Genomic DNA, 17,516 nt, shown 5'->3' with positions numbered 1-17,516 from the left:
TCCACCAGTACAAGTGATTCCTTCTCTAGAATGTGCTATAGATTTCCTGATGACGTTTTTGAGTGATAGAGGAAAAACACAGATAGAGGCTACTGGAGATAATAGGAAGTTACTATCTCACTCCAATTGCTTTATTCCCATCAGTACAAGTGATTTCTACTCTATAATGTCCTATATGATCCTGTTGATGCTTCTGAGTGATAGATGAAAAACACAGGCAGAGGCTACTGGAGATAATAGGAAGTTACTATCTGACTCCAAATGCTTTATTCCCATCAGTACAAGTCAGTACTTCAGTAAAATGTCCTATAGGATCTGGCTGATGCTTCTGAGTGAAAGATGAGAGGCACAGGCAGAGGCTACTGGAGATAATAGGAAGTTACTATCTCAATCCAATTGCTTTAGCCCCATCAGTACAAGAGATTCTTTCTCTATAATGTCCTAGATGATCCTGCTGATGCTTCTGAGTGATAGAGGAGAGACACAGGCAGCGGCTACTGGAGATTTTAGGAAGTTACTATCTCACCCCAGGTGCTTTATTCCCATCAGTACAAGTCAGTACTTCTCTATAATGTCCTCTAGGATCCGGCTGATACTTCTGGGTGAGAGAGCAGAGACAATGACATAGGCTACTGGACATAATAGGAAATTACTATCTCACTCAAAATGCTTTATTCTATAAATACAAGTCGGTACTTCTCTATAATGTCCTATAGGATCCGGCTGATACTTCTGAGTGAGAGAGGATAGAGATTACAGAGAGGAAAACTGCAAAACAATGCAAAATTTAAGGAACATAATTGCCTGTGGTATCACATCCATTTGTTAGATGGTTGGTGGTTGCAGCTCAGTTTAATTGAATTTGATGGGGCTGAGCTGCAATACAAATCACAGCCACTATACAATGTATGGCACTGTGCTTGGTGAGCAGTGAAGATTTGTCCAAATGATTCTCTGATTCTCTGCAAAAAGGAGATTCTGGAGTTCCCCTTTAACCGGTCTCAGGGTAAAATTCAGCCAGCTTAGTTACAGAACAACCAACATGGCTACCATAGGTCACACAGCTTTACTAGACTCCTGAAAGGAAAATCTGCCACACTGGCTGTCCCCAAACTTCTCTGCAAAGAGATATAACCAGGGAATATCTGAACAAAGTAAATAGAAATTAGTGTGGGAGGAGGAAGCAGATAAGATTAGAGAGCTCCTTGTGTCTGGAGAGACAATCTGAGGCTGGAATACACTGGAGAGACTCGCTGGAGGAAGTTTCTAACGTCAATCTCAGATGTAGCAGCGTCTGATCAGTAATTCTGTGCGGCCGCCATCGCTAATAACATTCAGCGCAGATAGAATATTCCGCAGCGGGTTTTATACTCCGTAGTAATGAGGCTGCGGCCTCCCCGGGGATCACAGAGAGGAGCCCAATGGCCGGCAATTTGTAAGATTGTACATTGTAATATTGTCTGGGTTTGGGAGCAGAATATTTACATCACCAGGGGAAATATCCATGAAGGATTTCTCAGGCTGGGGATAAGTATTTACCTTCTTTTGATTGTCTGATCTAGAAGTAAATCAAGTGCAGAGATGTGGTGAGAAAAGGGTTAAAGACAGAAATGTATCAAACACAAAGAAACATAGAAGAATCATCAGTAACATCTCCACAGGCATCTGATATATTGTATAGTAACACAGGCAATTTAGTGAATCGTATAAAATCGTACGAATGTGCTTATGAGAAACGTTATAGGAAAGGCAGCAGACTTATGGATATTTGGAATTTGTGGAGTATATAGAGGCTTCCTCTGTACTACACGGTCTTTCAATTCTGTCTACTCAGCGTCCCCAGCATCGGTAGAGGGTGGGGAGGGAGGGGGGGTTTGGGGGGGATTATGTATATTGATGTTACGACATTTTCTGCGACAGGTCGGTGGCTCTTAACAGAAGGGAGCCCGTATATATGTTGTTAAGTACAACACGACATGCAATGCTGTAATGTATTATGGATCTTGTTTGATATTGCAAAAGATGTCATGTAACACATTATGGATATCTGCTAATAAAAAATTAAAAAAAAAAAAAAAAAAAAACACAGGCTACAAAATATCCATCAATCAGTCTGTATCATATCTGTCATCTATCTGTCTCATATCCATCTATCTCATATCTATCTATCTCCTATCTATCTATCTATCTATCTATCTCATATCTATCTCATATCTATCTATCTCCTATCTATCTATCTATCTATCTATCTATCTCCTATCTATCTATCTCCTATCTATCTATCTCATATCTATCTATCTCCTATCTATCTATCTATCTACCTATCATCATCTATCTTATATCTATCTTATATCTATCTGTCTCATATCTATCTATCTATCTCATATTTATCTCCTATATATCTCATATCTATCTATCTATCTATCTATCTATCTATCTATCTATCATCTATCTCATATCTACCTATCTATCTATCTCATATTTATCTATCTATCTATCTATCTCATATCTATCTATCTATCTATCTATCTAATATCTATCTATCTATCTCATATCTATCTATCTCCTATCTATCTATCTATCTATCTATCTATCTATCTATCTATCTATCTAATATCTATCTATCTATCTCATATCTATCTATCTCCTATCTATCTATCTATCTATCTATCTATCTATCTATCTATCTATCTCCTATCTATCTCATATCTATCTCCTATCTATCTATCTATCTCATATCTATCTATCTATCTATCTATCTATCTATCTCATATCTATCTATCTCATATCTATCTACCTATCTATCTATCTATCTATCTCTCTATCTATTCATCAGTCAACCATAGCTATCTAATTCTATCTATATCTATCTATCTAATTCTTTCTATCTAAAGTTGAAAAAGTGATGAAGGTGCTTCACAACGAAATGTTGCCACTGCTTCAACAAACTTCCCCCTTTGGAAATTTGGATTTTTGGAGTGCTGCCTACACTTTTTTCAACTTTACTACTGAAGGATCTTGCCGGGATCCATGGAGGCTCTGCGCCCCCTCTATTGAGGTTTCTCTCCACTGTGCGGACTTGGTTTTATCTATCTCCTATCTATTCCCTACTATCTTTATATCTTTACATCATCTATGTATCTTCTATCTCTCATCTATTTATTTATACTTAATGTAAATATCTTTATCTCTATCTTCTTTCTTATATCTATCCATGTCTGTCTGTCCGTCCCACTCCAACAGTGATGATAGAAGTGGGATAGTGCTGTATAAGGTGAATGTATAAGGAATTCTCCGCTGTCTGTGGCTCCGCACATCTGTCTGCTCCAAGGTGTCCGCAGAAAGTTCTAATTACACCAGAACAAGTAATAATCTCTTCCCCCCCCCCCCCCCTTATGTCCGCTATTGGTGGGGAGTGCATGTCTGGTCTGGGGGTTGTTCCTTTTCCTATGAATATACCGAATCTGTCCCCCATGGCGTTTTTTTTCCAAAATTTCGGAATGCCCCTTTAATACAGATCATGTAAATGCATGGATAGAGGAGGTAATAAACACACTGTCACTTTTAATAACGAGAGAAGTCAATTATCCCGACTGTGTCAGAAATAGCTCAGGACTGCAGAGGACGGGGGTCACCGGGGGGGGGGGGGGGGGGGGAGGCATCGAGAGAGGTGCGAGGAGCCTCATTCACATGCAGCCTCTCACCCACAGAGAGATCTCCGCATTCTCATCCAGAATTTGTTGCGTGGAATGAGATCAGGAGCCTCCATCTCCTCCTGTTACCAGACAAGTCGTCTTAATGGAGAAAGGCTCAGCTCTAATTTATTGTCTCACCGAGCCGCACGCCGCAGAATAACCCGAAAGATTGGTGCTAAACGCATCGATAGGACAGTGCTGGGGGCGACGTGCTGCAAATAGCAATCATCATGAGGACCCCCTCACTGACACCAGGGTCAGCTCCTGAAATACTCTGTGCTGCTGTGTCACCCACACCTCCTGAAATACACTCCTCTCCTGAAATACTCTGTGCTGCTGTGTCACCCCCCTCCCCTCTCCTGAAATACACTCCTCTCCTGAAATACTCTGTGCTGCTGTGTCACCCCCCTCCCCTCTCCTGAAATACACTCCTCTCCTGAAATACTCTGTGCTGCTGTGTCACCCCCCTCCCCTCTCCTGAAATACACTCCTCTCCTGAAATACTCTGTGCTGCTGTGTCACCCCCCCCCCTCTCCTGAAATACACTCCTCTCCTGAAATACTCTGTGCTGCTGTGTCACCCCCCCCTCTCCTGAAATACACTCCTCTCCTGAAATACTCTGTGCTGCTGTGTCACCCCCCCCTCTCCTGAAATACACTCCTCTCCTGAAATACTCTGTGCTGCTGTGTCACCCCCCCTCTCCTGAAATACACTCCTCTCCTGAAATACTCTGTGCTGCTGTGTCACCCCCCCCCTCTCCTGAAATACACTCCTCTCCTGAAATACTCTGTGCTGCTGTGTCACCCCCCCTCTCCTGAAATACACTCCTCTCCTGAAATACTCTGTGCTGCTGTGTCACCCCCCCTCTCCTGAAATACACTCCTCTCCTGAAATACTCTGTGCTGCTGTGTCACCCCCCCCTCTCCTGAAATACACTCCTCTCCTGAAATACTCTGTGCTGCTGTGTCACCCCCCCCTCTCCTGAAATACACTCCTCTCCTGAAATATTCTGTGCTGCTGTGTCACCCCCTCCCCTCTCCTGAAATACACTCCTCTCCTGACATACTCTGTGCTGCTGTGTCACCCCCCCCTCTCCTGAAATACACTCCTCTCCTGAAATACTCTGTGCTGCTGTGTCACCCCCCCCTCTCCTGAAATACACTCCTCTCCTGAAATACTCTGTGCTGCTGTGTCACCCTCCCTCTCCTGAAATACACTCCTCTCCTGAAATACTCTGTGCTGCTGTGTCACCCCCCCCTCTCCTGAAATACACTCCTCTCCTGAAATACTCTGTGCTGCTGTGTCACCCCCCCCCTCTCCTGAAATACACTCCTCTCCTGAAATACTCTGTGCTGCTGTGTCACCCCCCCTCTCCTGAAATACACTCCTCTCCTGAAATACTCTGTGCTGCTGTGTCACCCCCCCCCTCTCCTGAAATACACTCCTCTCCTGAAATACTCTGTGCTGCTGTGTCACCCCCCCCCCTCTCCTGAAATACACTCCTCTCCTGAAATACTCTGTGCTGCTGTGTCACCCCCCCCCCTCTCCTGAAATACACTCCTCTCCTGAAATATTCTGTGCTGCTGTGTCACCCCCTCCCCTCTCCTGAAATACACTCCTCTCCTGACATACTCTGTGCTGCTGTGTCACCCCCCCTCTCCTGAAATACACTCCTCTCCTGAAATACTCTGTGCTGCTGTGTCACCCCCCTCCCCTCTCCTGAAATACACTCCTCTCCTGAAATACTCTGTGCTGCTGTGTCACCCCCCTCCCCTCTCCTGAAATACACTCCTCTCCTGAAATACTTTGTGCTGCTGTGTCACCCCCCTCCCCTCTCCTGAAATACACTCCTCTCCTGAAATACTTTGTGCTGCTGTGTCACCCCCCTCCCCTCTCCTGAAATACACTCCTCTCCTGAAATACTCTGTGCTGCTGTGTCACCCCCCCTTCTGAAATACACTCCTCTCCTGAAATACTCTGTGCTGCTGTGTCACCCCCCCTCTCCTGAAATACACTCCTCTCCTGAAATACTCTGTGCTGCTGTGTCACCCTCCCTCTCCTGAAATACACTCCTCTCCTGAAATACTCTGTGCTGCTGTGTCACCCTCCCCCTGTGTCACTCTCCTATGGAGATCTGAGACCACATATAAGATCAGGACACCTCTTTCCTGAAATACTCTGTGCTGCTGGATCTTCCTGCCCCTTCCTTTATATAAATCTCATATTCTGTGACCTCCCACGATAGCAGCACATTCCTTTCCTGAAATCCTCTGTGCTGCCAGATCTTCCTGCCCCTTTCTTTATATACATCACATAGTCCGTGACCTCCCACGATAGCAGCACACTCCTCTCCTGAAATCCTCTGTGCTGCCAGATCTTCCTGCCCCTTTCTTTATATACATCACATAGTCCGTGACCTCCCACGATAGCAGCACACTCCTCTCCTGAAATCCTCTGTGCTGCCAGATCTTCCTGCCCCTTTCTTTATATACATCACATAGTCCGTGACCTCCCACGATAGCAGCACACTCCTCTCCTGAAATCCTCTGTGCTGCCAGATCTTGCTGCCCCTTCCTTTATATACATCTTATATTCTGTGACCTCCCACGATAGCAGCACACTCCTCTCCTGAAATACTCTGTGCTGCCAGATCTTCCTGCCCCTTTCTTTATATACATCACATAGTCCGTGACCTCCCACGATAGCAGCACATTCCTCTCCTGAAATACTCTGTGCTGCTGGATCTTCCTGCCCCTTTCTTTATATACATCACATAGTCCGTGACCTCCCACGATAGCAGCACACTCCTCTCCTGAAATCCTCTGTGCTGCCAGATCTTCCTGCCCCTTTCTTTATATACATCACATAGTCCGTGACCTCCCACGATAGCAGCACATTCCTCTCCTGAAATACTCTGTGCTGCTGGATCTTGCTGCCCCTTTCTTTATATACATCACATAGTCCGTGACCTCCCACGATAGCAGCACACTCCTCTCCTGAAATCCTCTGTGCTGCCAGATCTTGCTGCCCCTTCCTTTATATACATCTTATATTCTGTGACCTCCCACGATAGCAGCACATTCCTCTCCTGAAATACTCTGTGCTGCTGGATTCTTCCTCTCCATCTTTTGGTCCTCACTATTTCGGGCTCCTCTGGGCAGAACATGATAAATGATAATAATGTGGAATATGCATGTGAATGGCAAAGTTTTAATGAAGAAATAATGAGGCAAAACTTGGGCAGACTCGGGGCTGAGCGCTCAGATTCTTCATCAACTGCAAATTATCAGCATTTCCCATAAATCATCAGTAGAGAAATCCTGGGTCCTAGTAAAGAGTTAATGTCTGATGATGTCTGTATTGGAGGGAGGGGGTCTTCATCAGTCATGTATAATACCGCCACCCCATCCATAGAGGGTCCTACGTGTCCTCCATACACAGTCCCAGGCTCTGGAGCCCATGATGTGTCCTCTCCTGGAGACTGGGGATCTCTTCTATTAACTCATTATTGGCCTAATTGGATCAATCACAGGGATTATCCGCTACTGCGGCTCAAGAACCTGTCACAAGATCAATATGGAAGGATGGATCCGATACCAGGAGCAGCTAAGGAGGGGGAGACCCTAAACTCTCAGCCACCCGAGGCGACACATAGGACAGCGCCCCCCTCTGTCCATCCAGTAGTAATATATCAGGTTATATTTTTAGTATTTTAGTTCTCCGTGTAGCATCTCCCGCTCACGCTGACATAGGGTGTCAGGTCCTGCTTTGTAATAGGTGATTGCACCCCTGATGCCGCCCCCTATCTTGCTGCAGGTGGTGCTGCCTGAGGTAAGAGGCTCAACTTGCCTCATGGCTGGTGCTTCCTCTGGTTTTAGGGGTGTGAATAACTGCCCAATCATCCACCCAGATTAGAGTGACCAACAGAGGGTTAAACTGGAAAGTTTATATACGAATGTAACACATTGCAACGCTACATATTAGATACATTGCTGCAGCGTCCAAAAATACGCATGGATAACGGATCTCTGCCTAAACGGAACGGATGACATAACATTTACATTGATGTCAATGGGATTTTTAAGTGATACTTTAAACCTTAATTCTTGACTTTTTCGACGGAGGGAAATAACGGAAAGAAGGAGCGGTAGTGTGAACAGAGCACAACAGTGTGAGGACACTGCTCCAAACATACACAAAGGTATGGTTACTCATGTTGCTAAGGACAATATTAGCTGCAGAGAGCAAAGCAGTGTGAGGACATGACCCCATACATTTCACAATCCTGCTGCTACTAACATACGCAAAAGTCTGGCTACACATCTCTCCAGGAACTATACTTAACACTGAGGTAAGCACAGAGCACAGCAGTGTGAGGACACGCCTCCGGTGCACTTGTTGTAGCTACAATCATCGAATATAAATTCATTTTTCACATAAGGTCTGATTACACATCACTCCAAAGAACGTTCATAACACTGGCTACAGAGAGCACAGAGCACAGCAGTGTGAGGTCTGATTACATATCTCTCCAGGGACAGTACATAACACTGGCTGCAGAGAGCACAGAGCACAGCAGTGGGAGGTATGATTACACATCTCTCCAGGGACAATACATAACACTGGCTGCAGAGAGCACAGAGCACAGCAGTGTGAGGACACGCCTCCGGTGCACTTGTTGTAGCTACAATCATCGAATATAAATTCATTTTTCACATAAGGTCTGATTACACATCACTCCAAAGGACGTACATAACACTGGCTACAGAGAGCACAGAGCACAGCAGTGTGAGGTCTGATTACACATCTCTACAGGGACAATACATAACACTGGATGCAGAGAGCACAGAGCACAGCAGTGTGAGGTCTGATTACATATCTCTCCAGGGACAGTACATAGCACTGGCTGCAGAGAGCACAGAGCACAGCAGTGTGAGGTCTGATTACACATCTCTACAGGGACAATACATAACACTGGATGCAGAGAGCACAGAGCACAGCAGTGTGAGGTCTGATTACACATCTCTCCAGGGATAATACATAACACTGGCTTCAGAGAGCACAGAGCACAGCAGTGTGAGGTCTGATTACACATCTCTCCAGGGACAGTACATAACACTGGCTGCAGAGAGCACAGAGCACAGCAGTGTGAGGTCTGATTACACATCTCTCCAGGGACAATACATAACACTGGCTGCAGAGAGCACAGAGCACAGCAGTGTGAGGTCTGATTACACATCTCTCCAGGGACGATACATAACACTGACTGCAGAGAGCACAGAGCACAGCAGTCCGAGGACATACCACCAATGCACTTGATAAAACTACAATCCTGGAATTTCACAGCCCCGCTGCCACTAACAACATAGGTGTGATTACACATCTCTCCAGGGACAATACATAACACTGGCTGCAGAGAGCACAGAGCACAGCAGTGTGAGGTCTGATTACACATCTCTCCAGGGACAATACATAGCACTGGCTGCAGTCTGATGGTCACATCCGGTTATTAATCTTTCACCTCAGGTCACCCCTGTCCTCTCTTTCCTCCCTGTACACACATCCTACTGAGCCTCCGAAAAAACTTCCGGCTACCGAACTCCACAAGACGAGGTGTCGCTGCCTGCACAAGAGTAATAGCATGCGCCATGCCAGCCAATCAGGGGGTCACGCTGCCCCCCAACCCTTCACGCTTCCAGCTGTTTCTTCAACACAATGTTCTTCCAATGTTCCTTCTCAAAAAATGCACATATATTATCCAGGAGGGCGAGGGGGGGGGGGGAGCCGAAACTTGTATCACACATCACATTCCACAATAATTATAGTAATCGCTCCGCAGAGCCCGCAGCAGTAATGAAGAGGAGCCCGGGCCACGGACATTACCGGGAGCAATGGAAACCTGACCTACAGGCAACTTCTAATATCACATCATCATGTAGATCATTAGAAAAATACCGCAAGACAAACGCAACGCTGACAGGTTATTATACCATAACAGATTCTAAACCATTAATGTTCAACAGCAATTCAATAGTTTTATCTAAGGACATTGTACAACATATCTATAATATACTGTATGAAGGAGCAGTATTATAGTAGTTATATTCTTGTACATAGGGGGCAGTATTATAGTAGTTATATTCTTGTACATAGGGGGCAGTATTATAGTAGTAATATTCCTGTACATAGGGGGCAGTATTATAGTAGTTATATTCCTGTACATAGGGGGCAGTATTATAGTAGTTATATTCCTGTACATAGGGGGCAGTATTATAGTAGTTATATTCTTGTACATAGGGGGCAGTATTATAGTAGTAATATTCCTGTACATAGGGGGCAGTATTATAGCAGTTATATTCTTGTACATAGGGGGCAGTATTATAGTAGTAATATTCCTGTACATAGGGGGCAGTATTATAGCAGTTATATTCTTGTACATAGGGGGCAGTATTATAGTAGTAATATTCCTGTACATAGGGGGCAGTATTATAGCAGTTATATTCTTGTACATAGGGGGCAGTATTATAGTAGTAATATTCCTGTACATAGGGGGCAGTATTATAGCAGTTATATTCTTGTACATAGGGGGCAGTATTATAGTAGTTATATACTTGTACATAGGGGGCAGTATTATAGTGGTTATATTCTTGTACATAGGGGGCAGTATTATAGTGGTTATATTCTTGTACATAGGGGGCATTATTATAGTAGTTATATTCCTGTACATAGGGGGCAGTATTATAGTAGTTATATTCTTGTACATAGGGGGCAGTATTATAGTAGTTATATTCCTGTACATAGGGGGCAGTATTATAGTAGTTATATTCCTGTACATAGGGGGCAGTATTATAGTAGTTATATTCCTGTACATAGGGGGCAGTATTATAGTAGTTATATTCCTGTACATAGGGGGCAGTATTATAGTAGTTATATTCTTGTACATAGGGGGCAGTATTATAGTAGTTATATTCTTGTACATAGGAGCAGTATTATAGTAGTTATATTCCTGTACATAGGGGGCAGTATTATAGTAGTTATATTCCTGTACATAGGGGGCAGTATTATAGTAGTTATATTCTTGTACATAGGAGGCAGTATTGTAGTAGTTATATTCTTGTACATAGGGGGCAGTATTATAGTAGTTATATTCTTGTACATAGGGGGCAGTATTATAGTAGTTATATTCTTGTACATAGGAGCAGTATTATAGTAGTTATATTCCTGTACATAGGGGGCAGTATTATAGTAGTTATATTCTTGTACATAGGGGGCAGTATTATAGTAGTTATATTCCTGTACATAGGGGGCAGTATTATAGTAGTTATATTCTTGTACATAGGGGGCAGTATTATAGTATTTATATTCCTGTACATAGGGGGCAGTATTATAGTAGTTATATTCTTGTACATAGGGGTCAGTATTATAGTAGTTATATTCTTGTACATAGGGGGCAGTATTATAGTAGTTATATTCTTGTACATAGGGGGCAGTATTATAGTAGATATATACTTGTATATAGGGGGCAGTATAATAGTAGTTATATTCTTCTACATAGGGGGCAGTATTATAGTAGTTATATTCCTGTACATAGGGGGCAGTATTATAGTAGTTATATTCCTGTACATAGGGGGCAGTATTATAGTAGTTATATTCTTGTAGATAGGGGGCAGTATTATAGTAGTTATATTCTTGTACATAGGGGGCAGTATTATAGTAGTTATATTCCTGTACATAGGGGGCAGTATTATAGTAGTTTTATTCTTGTACATAGGGGGCAGTATTATAGTAGTTTTATTCTTGTACATAGGGGGCAGTATTATAGTAGTTTTATTCTTGTAAATAGGGGTCAGTATTATAGTAGTTATATTCTTGTACATAGGAGGCAGTATTATAGTAGTTATATTCCTGTACATAGGGGGCAGTATTATAGTAGTTATATTCTTGTACATAGGGGGCAGTATTATAGTAGTTATATTCCTGTACATAGGGGACAGTATTATAGTAGTTATATTCTTGTACATAGGGGGCAGTATTATAGTAGTTATAGTCTTGTACATAGGGGGCAGTATTATAGTAGTTATATTCTTGTACATAGGGGGCAGTATAATAGTAGTTATATTCCTGTACATAGGGGGCAGTATTATAGTAGTTATATTCCTGTACATAGGGGCAGTATTATAGTAGTTATATTCTTGTACATAGGGGGCAGTATTATAGTAGTTATATTCTTGTACATAGGGGGCAGTATTATAGTAGTTATATTCCTGTACATAGGGGGCAGTATTATAGTAGTTATATTCCTGTACATAGGGGGCAGTATTATAGTAGTTATATTCCTGTACATAGGGGGCAGTATTATAGTAGTCATATTCCTGTACATAGGGGGCAGTATTATAGTAGTCTTATTCCTGTACATAGGGGCAGTATTATAGTAGTTATATTCCTGTACATAGGGGCAGTATTATAGTAGTTCTATTATTGTACATAGGGGGCAGTATTATAGTTGTTATATTCTTGTACATAGGGGGCAGTATTATAGTAGTTATATTCCTGTACATAGGGGGCAGTATTATAGTAGTTATATTCCTGTACATAGGGGGCAGTATTATAGTAGTTATATTCTTGTACATAGGGGGCAGTATTATAGTAGTTATATTCCTGTACATAGGGGGCAGTATTATAGTAGCTATATTCCTGTACATAGGGAGCAGTATTATAGTAGTTATATTCCTGTACCTAGGGGGCAGTATTATAGTAGTTATTTTCCTGTACACAGGGGCAGTATTATAGTAGTTATATTCTTGTACATAGGTGGCAGTATTATAGTAGTTATATTCTTGTACATAGGGGTCAGTATTATAGTAGTTATATTCCTGTACATAGGGGTCAGTATTATAGTAGTTTTATTCTTGTACATAGGGGGCAGTATTATAGTAGTTATATTCCTGTACATAGGGGGCAGTATTATAGTAGTTATATTCTTGTACATAGGGGTCAGTATTATAGTAATTATATTCTTGTACATAGGGGTCAGTATTATAGTAGTTATATTCTTGTACATAGGGGTCAGTATTATAGTAGTTATATTCTTGTACATAGGGGGCAGTATTATAGTAGTTATATTCCTGTACATAGGGGGCAGTATTATAGTAGTTATATTCTTGTACATAGGGGGCAGTATTATAGTAGTTATATTCTTGTACATAAGGGCAGTATTATAGTAGTTATATTCTTGTACATAGGGGGCAGTTTTTTAGCAGTTATATTCCCGTACATAGGGGGCAGTATTATAGTAGTTATATTCTTGTACATAGGAGGCAGTATTATAGTAGTTATATTCTTGTACATAGGGGGCAGTATTATAGTAGTTATATTCCTGTACATAGGGGGCAGTATTATAGTAGTTATATTCCTGTACATAGGGGGCAGTATTATAGTAGTTATATTCTTGTACATAGGGGCAGTATTATAGTAGTTATATTCTTGTACATAGGGGGCAGTATTATAGTAGTTATATTCTTGTACATAGGGGCAGTATTATAGTAGTTATATTCTTGTACATAGGAGGCAGTATTATAGTAGTTATATTCTTGTACATAGGGGCAGTATTATAGTAGTTATATTCCTGTACATAGGGGGCAGTATTATAGTAGTTATATTCCTGTACATAGGGGGCAGTATTATAGTAGTTATATTCCTGTACATAGGGGGCAGTATTATAGTAGTTTTATTCCTGTACATAGGGGGCAGTATTATAGTAGTTATATTCTTGTACATAGGGGGCAGTATTATAGTAGTTTTATTCTTGTACATAGGGGTCAGTATTATAGTAGTTATATTCTTGTACATAGGGGTCAGTATTATAGTAGTTATATTCTTGTACATAGGGGGCAGTATTATAGTAGTTATATTCTTGTACATAGGGGGCAGTATTATAGTAGTTATATTCCTGTACATAGGGGGCAGTATTATAGTAGTTATATTCCTGTACATAGGGGCAGTATTATAGTAGTTATATTCTTGTACATAAGGGCAGTATTATAGTAGTTATATTCTTGTACATAGGGGGCAGTATTATAGTAGTTATATTCTTGTACATAGGGGGCAGTATTATAGTAGTTATATTCTTGTACATAGGGGGCAGTATTATAGTAGTTATATTCTTGTACATAGGGGGCAGTATTATAGTAGTTATATTCTTGTACATAGGGGGCAGTATTATAGTAGTTATATTCTTGTACATAGGGGGCAGTATTATAGTAGTTATATTCTTGTACATAGGGGGCAGTATTATAGTAGTTATATTCTTGTACATAGGGGGCAGTATTATAGTAGTTATATTCTTGTACATAGGGGGCAGTATTATAGTAGTTATATTCCTGTACATAGGGGGCAGTATTATAGTAGTTATATTCCTGTACATAGGGGGCAGTATTATAGTAGTTATATCCCTGTACATAGGGGGCAGTATTATAGTAGTTATATTCCTGTACATAGGGGGCAGTATTATAGTAGTTATATTCTTGTACATAGGGGCAGTATTATAGTAGTTATATTCTTGTACATAGGGGGCAGTATTACAGTAGTTATATTCTTGTACATAGGGGCAGTATTATAGTAGTTATATTCCTGTACATAGGGGCAGTATTATAGTAGTTATATTCTTGTACATAGGGCGCAGTATTATAATAGTTATATTCTTGTACATAGGGGCAGTATTATAGTAGTTATATTCTTGTACATAGGGGCAGTATTATTGTAGTTATATTCTTGTACATAGGGGGCAGTATTATAGTAGTTATATTCTTGTACATAGGGGGCAGTATTATAGTAGTTATATTCTTGTACATAGGGGGCAGTATTATAGTAGTTATATTCTTGTACATAGGGGGCAGTTTTTTAGCAGTTATATTCCCGTACATAGGGGGCAGTATTATAGTAGTTATATTCTTGTACATAGGGGGCAATTTTTATAAGTAAAAACAAACAAAAATTTACAATACATTCTTGTCAGAATGAAAAATAAAACAATTATTTAACAGAGATTAAACACATCAGCAAAATAATGAATTTCTCTATAGGTCAGCCTCCAGTTCTTCCATCGCTGAACCTTTGCATTTCCGGTATCCAACTTCTCTTCCCAATTTAGTTTGGCATTATCTTCCCTCCCAAATTTCACCCCAAGGATCTTAATATGGGTGGAGGCCTTGGCGAACTGTGGCAGATCAAAGCCAGGAGCAGTATCCAATGTCCAGAAAGCCTGACTCTTCTCAAGGTTGACCAAAGACCCGGAGGCCTCTGAGTAACTTCTGATGGCTGCAGACAACATCTCCACCTCACGAGGTTCAGATATCACCACAGTCACATCATCCGCGTAGGCGACTACCTTCAAAGGCAAGCAATGGGGGACCGGCACCCCCTGAAAATCACACCGCTGCAGTGATCGCAGAAACAAGTCTATGGCAAACACATACAGCAGTGGACTCACGGGGCAGCCCTGTCGCACCCCGGCCTCTACTTCAAAAGTGTCCCCCTGCCAACCATTGATCAGAGGAAAGCTCTTCGCCTCTCTATATAAAGTTCTCAGCCAATCTATAAATTGTCCCGGAATACCGTACTTTGACAAAGTGGCCCATAGATAATCATGATCAACCCTGTCAAAGGCTTTAGCCTGGTCCAGACCTACAACATATCTCCCACACCTCAGAGCTTTACATCTCTCAAACATCTCCCTTATCGAGATGACTGCTCCAGAGATGTTCCGCCCTCTTACTGTGCCGTACTGAGAGCCTGCCAACAGTGCCGGGGACAAACAGACTAACCTAGAAAACAGAATTTTTGCCAAAATCTTCCGGTCAACATTCAAGAGGGCGATCGGCCTCCAGTTCTTGATGTCACTAGGCTCCTTACCTTTGGACAGCAGAATAAGGGAGGACACTCTCATGGATGGAGGCATCAGGTGATTTTCTAGACAATTTGTAAATACATCCACAAGGATCGGGGCTAAGAGGTCTCTGAACTTCTTATAAAATTCACATGTTATACCATCAGGACCTGGTGCCTTCTTCAGATGTAACTTATCAATGGCCTCTTTAACCTCCTCCTCTGTTATTCCTGCTGTCAAAGGAGAAAAGTCCAAATCTCTAGTGTCAGGACCTGGAGTTGCCTCCAAGAATTGAGCCATTTTCTCTTCATCCAAAACCTTCTTCTGAAATAACTCAGCATAGTAGGATCTCACCACCCCCAGGATACCCTCCCGAGATTCCTGTAAAATTCCCTGGGAGTCAGTGAGACCTGTGATCGATTTTTTTGCCACACGTTCCCGGCAATTTTCATATGGATCTGGAACCCCCAGAGTCCCGTAATCCCGTTCTACAACAAGAGACGTGTAGCGGCTGTACTGATACTGCTTTATTTCAGATTTCAGTCGGTCTATCTTTTGTTTGTCCCCCCCTCCCGCCGAATACAGTGACTCCAATTCTTTCCGCAGCTTGAGATACTGGCTGTACTTACTCTTACCCTTCTTCACTGACAGTCTCTTTAAGAGGGACCTGATCTCCTCCTTGACGTTCTCCCACCAGTCAGATATGTTGTCATAGAAGTCTACTCTCTGGAGCTGGTCCTGAAAAAGGGAGTGAACACAATTCTGGACACAGACATCATCCAGGATGCTAGAATTGAGCCTCCATAACCCCCGACCAATGTCCGAGCGGTTAGAGGCTCCCATACAAAAAAATAACGCCAGGTGATCAGAATATGGGACAACTCTCTCGCTCATCCCACTAACAGTCTCTGAGGGACTCACAAACGCCATATCTATCCTACTGCTCCTGTCAGCACATGTGTAGGTGTACTTGGGTTTCCTGCCACCCAGGGTAAACACATCACATAAATGGGCCTGTGATACGATGTTCTGTAGGACTTTGGAGTCTCTGACCACTGCTCTGCCCGAGGACCTGTCACCTGATGTCATGGTAACATTGAAATCACCCGCCATTATCACAGGGATTGAGGTAAATAGATATTGCTTCACCTCATTGAACAGCTGGATTCTCTCTGTCTCTGTCTGTGGGCCATAGATGTTGATCAGCCGGAGCCGCCTACCATGGATGGTCACCTCTAGCACCAGGCACCTCCCCATAGCGACCTCCGTCAGCCTGTGCACCGTCACGTCTGTGGTGTTAAACAGTATGGCGACCCCGGCGTACGGCTCCACAGCCAGTGACCAGTAAGAAGGACCAGACCGCCACTCACGCTCAGCCTCACGGAGATGCCCTAAGGTGGTCAGACGGGTCTCCTGCAGGAAGATAACATCAGCGTCCAGATATCTCAGGTGGTCATACACGGCGTGTCTGGTCCTTCTTACTTTAATGCTGTTAACATTGCTAGAAGCAACTCTTAGAGAGAATCCAGCCATCATAAGGAAAAAGAAAAACAGAGCAGCGACCGCCATCATCATGAATCAGAGTCAGATTCCCTCTGCCTACCACCAGTCTCCATGTCTGACAGGGGGTCTCCAGCTTCAGAAGAAGGGGGCTTCTTTTTTGTCGGAGGGTCTTCTGTATCCCCGTCACACTCATTATCGATGCGTTCTAACTCACGCTCAAAATCTCCATCTGACTCTGATAAGACATCATATCTATTGGAAAGGACCATGACCCCGGCATCACCACTGGCTTTTTTCATGGTCTTAGACCCTGCACCATACTCTGTCTCAGGCTTACGGGTGGATTTGTCTTTTTTCTTTCTTTTGTTCTTTGTGGACTCCTCATATTCGGTAGTAGATGTTATAGAGGCTGCTGCCTGAGGCTGGTCCTGAGT

The 17,516-nt window shown here is 42.6% G+C and overlaps 1 long non-coding RNA gene across 1 annotated transcript in view; it reads left to right on the top strand.

The window, feature by feature from the left end:
* Positions 1 to 7,967: 7,967 nt before the first annotated feature.
* The window catches only part of LOC140104590 (uncharacterized), a 42,458-nt gene continuing 32,909 nt past the window's right edge, over positions 7,968 to 17,516 (top strand). Inside the window, exon 1 of the long non-coding RNA XR_011850369.1 lies at positions 7,968 to 8,046. This is a non-coding gene — a long non-coding RNA (uncharacterized lncRNA). The remainder of the gene's footprint in view (positions 8,047 to 17,516) is intronic.

The sequence above is a fragment of the Engystomops pustulosus genome, chromosome 10, assembly GCF_040894005.1.
Source record: "Engystomops pustulosus chromosome 10, aEngPut4.maternal, whole genome shotgun sequence".
In the NCBI taxonomy this organism is placed as follows: Eukaryota; Metazoa; Chordata; class Amphibia; order Anura; family Leptodactylidae; genus Engystomops; species Engystomops pustulosus.
Note: the sequence above shows the minus strand (reverse complement) of the source record. Positions and strands in the feature narration are given on the sequence as shown.